Genomic DNA, 6,000 nt, shown 5'->3' on the forward strand with positions numbered 1-6,000 from the left:
ACGGCATTTATATACAAGACTGCTGAAACTGGTCAACAGAATGGATGTATACCACGCTGACAACTCCAGATATAATATAAACACACACAGCTAGTTGTCGGCGTAATGACACAATCACTTGACCAATTGAGCCCTCGTGGCTAAGCGGTTAGCGTACGCACTTTTGGCGAGGAGAGCCGGATTTGATTCCGGCTGGAGCTCATGTGGCTCGGATCCTACGTTAAGCTGTAGATTCAAGTCTCAGCCTTGTTGCTGAAAGGGACACTAAAAACAAAATCAAATCTGTTGACCAGTTTCAGCAGTCTTTTGAATTGCTAGGCGCACTCGCGCTAATTGTAAACAGTACTGGCCAGAGTAGATCATTCTACCAACGACAGCAGCTCGCGATCTACTTTGACCTTCCAATCCCACCAAACGCACAGCATAACTTTCCCATGCGTGACTGTGGAGCTTTATCGCACTGTAGTTTCTTGCTTTGACCTTATTTTTTTTTTTCCGCACGTCTACCTTTTTATCACTCGTGAGCATCCGCATCAGAAATAGCTAAAGTTCTTTCGGTAGAGTATCGAGTGAAGGTGTGAGTTTAAGCATATGACATCCAAACATCGAGCTTTTTTTGTAGTCTGCGTGCCACAAATAGTTACCACTGATGGCATTTAGGTAGGTGGCTGTCATGACAGCTTTCATGCCGGTCGTGCTAGTCTTTTACCAAAATATCATTCACTTTTGCTGTGATCTGTCGCGTACTACAAGGAACGAAACCGACTGAACCATCTTTGGCCGTTGTTTTTGGTAACTCATCTTGCCCATGCACAGCACAAATTTCTTTACAGCATTTTTGCATTTATCGAAGCGTATGTAGCGCAATTCGGTGGGAAGTTTTCTCGTCTTCATGGAGCAATAACACTTCTGGTTACAGAATTTAATCATTTTTGCACATGTATTTATCAGGTATCAAATGACATTAGGCCTGACCTGCTGCGACTGATACCCTGAAATTTGAGACTAATGCGATCCTATGCGCAAAAGGGTCAATACTTTTACATTGGTGTATTTGGATGACACCAGTGGATGAGAAGTAACTGGGCACTGAAAACTTTTAATCAGAATGAAACTGCGTACATATACACTATGGGCCGCTATTACGTATGATACTTCAGTTCAGTGTAGGCAACGGTGGCATTTTCCAGCTTCCTAGCGATCGGGAATGTAATCAATGCTCTTGTGTAGGAATTTCTTCGTGACATTTGTGTTACCCCAAACATGTGCCTTCTAGCTTCCTATGACAGTCCTTGATTAGATCCGGCAGTATGGTTTAATTTCCAACCTTCAATGTACGCCTCCTCGTTTGCACAGCAATCACTGAATTCCATATTCGTAGCGTACCTCAATCGACGCTCTTTTATTCAGTTAAGCGAGTATTCTGGAAATCACGTGATGCCCTATTTTGTAATGTTTCATTGAATATTAAATTTTCTTTACTTTTCAATGGCTAGTTGCTTATTATCCACCCTGACGAGGGGATAAAACAACTAGAATTTAAGTATGTATGAATTAAAATCAGGAACTGCTTTATCCACACAAAATTAGTTAAAAAAAAAAAATACATTTTGGAGCCATGCACAACATATGCCAACTTAAACTCTCTACAGGAGAATAAGAAGGTTATTGTTGCAAGGTAATTCGATAATGTGACATCATATCGCTCATTATGTTATTTATAAATGTATTTTGGGAGGGGGTTAATGTAATAGCTAGCTTTTGCACCAGCTTGTAGATAAAAGCAATCTTAATAGGACATTGAAAAAAACAAGTGTATAAAGCAAAATTTTGAGTAGATTATTAAACATTCATTACTACAAATTAGTGTTTGATATACTATAGTGTGGTTTAACTATTTGTAATATTGATTCCACGAACGAAATATATAATGGAGGAAACTGGAAATGAGACAAATACAAGTATTTAGTCATCGATCTGATTTCATTAAGAGCTTATTTCTCGTTGAAACTGTTACCGAAAAAGTTTGGACGAAGATTGGAGCGATTTATAATCTCACTCGCTTCCTTATTCTCCAAGATAAATACAAATTTCTAGTCTATTTCCAATTTAAAATATATTTTATGCTTTCAATTAGACGGACATCCGGTTCAACACTTGTTTTATAGTAATCAATATTTCGCGGCATTGGATTGAATTTGGCGTCTGTTTCCAATACGGAGTGCAACACTGCACAATTTAACATGATAGTATGTGAACCACAGCAGCTCCCCGTTAATGTGTTTAATATGACTGTTGAACAAAAGGAATCTAAGATATGTTTCTTTCGGATTTGATAACCAGCATTGAAACCATTCTACGAAGAACATTTTAAAAGTAATAAACAACTTGTTATACGTAGTAATAGGCAGCAGAAGTTATCTATACATCGTCGCATGAGGACCAGAAGAACGTAACTCCGCAAATACGGTTTTCGTTTTCATCGTGTTTGGACATAATTTTGAAAGCTTTACTTGGTGTAAATGGAACGGAACACCATCTATTCTTCTTGTCGATCATCTGTTGTAATGTAGCTCAATTACCATTTTATTAGAAACACATCTTTCTAAGAAAATATTTTTGTCCTCTCGCCTGTAAACCTACGAAAATGGAGTTACGTTTCTCTGGTTCTCATGCGACGACATGAAGTCAGTGGTTCGAAACTGATGAAGGGGAGGAAGGAAACTACTGACACAAATAAACTACATTTGTAATTAATACAAATATTACGAATGTTGTAACAAAGAGGAGATAAATTAAAACCATACAAATACTAAGGGCCTTATGCAGAGACGTTTTGACGTGCGATTAGTACCATACTAAAGAGTTCGACTAACATGCTTCATGCAGTAGTCAAGCCTTTAGTATGATGCTAATAATACGTCAAAAGGACTCTGCATAAGACTAAATATTTAGTAAGAGCTGTGGTTTCATTAAGAGCAAAGCTGGTGCACTCCAATGGCATGCAGAAAATGAATTATTATTATCATTATTTTGAGAATATAATAATATTTTTTATTGAAGATTTGGGAACTCAATGCTACATCTGAAAAATCAGAATGAGCCAAACTAAACACAGGTGCCGGAAAAAAAAAAAAAAATCGTAACCACTGCTCTGTGCTAACCTACAATTAACTCTAGCATGAATACAATGTGGTATATTTTGTTAATATTAAGTCACCCATAATGTTCCCTGGGAATCATAAACAAAAAGACATATTTGTAGTGATTTCTTGAACTAATTGTGTTGTCTTCGAAAGCTAGATAGTAATGAACTTTATTTTTATTTATTTTCAATCTGAAGCTGAAGCGCTTTATTAGTGTCTGTCGAAGACAACAGGATTGCTTATCAAAATCATAGGTATATAACAATCGTTTTACGATTCCCAGCACGCATTATAAGTGAGTATTAGATTTTAGAAAGAAAAAAAAAGTTTCTTAAAGGTACAAAATGTAGTAGGCCTATTAATTAAGAGATATCTCAGAAAGTTTCTATTACTGTCAAAATTAACTGAAAAACCAAAGAACTAGTAGTATTTAGAAACTACATCTGGTTCGAAGAATTCTTACTCTAAGCTGTTAAAGATATTTCAAGTGGTCGAGAAAACTCGCATCTTCAAGGGGAAGCTTTCAGTTTTACGTCCCACGCTTAGGTCGGCTAGGTTAAAGGAGACGATGTTAATGAGAATGAAGGAAGTGGGAGGAAAGACTATAACCCCGAGAAAATCCACACACACCGTGTTTGCCCACCACAAACCTCACTTGGCGCGAGCTGGGGTCGAACCAAGGACCCCATGTACCAGAGGCGGACGCTCTATCACTGAACCATTGCGGCCTCCGGTAAAACATTCGCATACCCATGAACGGCTCTGCGTGTATCCCTCTGGCCTATTTTGGGGATCTTGAATACATATTCTATGATAATCAGCCTGTCATAGCATAAGTCCTTGGGGATAGAGAGGTTATGCCCTTGGTAGAAGGAATGCAGCTACCAGAAGGTGATGATTAGTGGTAATGATTCTCTGGCAGATCACACATTAATTCCCAACAGAAAGTCTCTTGTGTTGGATTTATAAACTTGCCATAGCAACTACTACTGAAGACTTAAAAAAAAAAAAAAAAAATACAATGAATTCCTGGTGGGATCTCGTCTTCACAGGACGGTCTGCCCGTTGGGATTGATTTACACACATGCTTCAAGTACAAATCAGGAAGCTTTAGAGGAGGCAGAGAGAGTAAATGACCAGAACGGGGTGGAAAAGCCAGGACGAATTTGTTTTGTTCTCTATACCTAAATAAATAAATAAAATCTTCAGAGGAGGTGTTGAAGCTCTATGGAAACAAGGTAGGTACTCTCAGACTGAATTGAAGACCTGAATTGCATAACATTCCAAGTCCACTCTTTTTCTTCGTATTTTGCGTTTTTATGTTAGCATCTATGTTTTAAGGGCTATTTACTTGCATAAGATGTAAGTCCAAATCAAAACTTTAAAAAAAAAAAAAAAAATACAAAATAATTTCAGCTAAACAGAATAGCATGCCAAGTATAATCATCTTGTCTTTCTTCTAAAATTACAAAAGTACTCCGGTGGACTTGGGATGTTCTGCAATTCAGATCTTCAATTTATAGTCTCGTAATCAAGGTAGTCCATGGCACGTTCTCCAAAATTTTGACAGTTCTGTCCCGAACTAAAATAGTGTAATGAAGCGGTTGCAATCTCTTATATACACTCCTTGGGTATGGCTTTGGCTAAAACTAGTTTTATTGTGTACTTTACGTGTTCACATCTTACAAATTGTTAGTTGATGACGAAAGTTTAAAATTTTCAACTATTTTTATCTTCAGCCCAAACTTGTTAAAATTTCAATGATATTTTGTCTTATGATCCCAAGTGTAAGTGTGAATTATTGAACTGAAAGCAGCACTCGGTTTAAAGAATAAGTGAAGATACCAGAAGAAAGGTTTATGTTTGAAAATAATTAGGCCTATATACATTTTACGCTTAATGATAGTTTTGTTACAGTAAGAGCAACACTGCCAGTATACTTGTGTTTTCTTTTTCTTTGTATATTGTAAAATATAAACTTCCCGAAGGGCTTAAGCCGACTAAAGCAGTGTATTGAAATTCTTGCGCCGTTGTGGTCAGAATATCGCCGTTATTGCTGTTTTTTGTAAAGCGGAGTCCACTACTTTTCAACGCAGAGTGAATACCAGGCAACACCATCTTCTGATTTTCCCCAAGAGTCATCTAAGTACTGGTCAAATCCAGCTCTGCGTTATTTCATTGATTTCAGGTGATCCGGTAGACCATGCTTTAGAGCATTGGGCGTTTTTTTTATATATGGGCAACTGAACAAGTTAAACTCTTTGCGTGGGACACCTGGTTCGATTTCCAGTTGGAGCTCTTGTGGTTCTGATTTTATGTTAAGGTATTCGCAAACACTGGGGTAATGCCGAGCACTCAAGTTTACGCCCAAGCAAGCTTGTTAGAGACCTGGAAAAGTGTAGCATAAATTTGGTGACAGTCAGTTGAGTTGATTGCCAAGAAGAAGACGTTTTATTGTTTTTGTCGATTCACTTATAACGTTGATTCAACAATCTGGGCAATGTAAGTTGGCTCTTATCTATATTGTTACAGATAAGGTTATATATTCCCCTATATTTGAGCATTAGTTCTTTGTAATCTTTACTAGCCTCTATGCAGTCAACAGTTAGTTTCAATTTTAACAATACATTGGCGTCTCACGGGGAAATGCTGGACAGAATGTTTGCCATTACTCCGGAATGTTCGGAAGTGTCCCATGGTGTGAAATAAATTATCAAAAATTTTTAAATAGTTTTTTTTTTTTTTTATTAAAAAGTAAGTAATAAGTTAATGAAATTGGTTTGGGAAATAGGTCATGTCTTGATAGGTAATGAGTGTTATTAGCTTTATTAATTAGAATAGTTTGCTATATTTA

This window comes from Thermobia domestica, chromosome 7, assembly GCF_964235325.1.
Source record: "Thermobia domestica chromosome 7, izTheDome1.hap1.1, whole genome shotgun sequence".
Lineage (NCBI taxonomy): Eukaryota > Metazoa > Arthropoda > Insecta > Zygentoma > Lepismatidae > Thermobia > Thermobia domestica.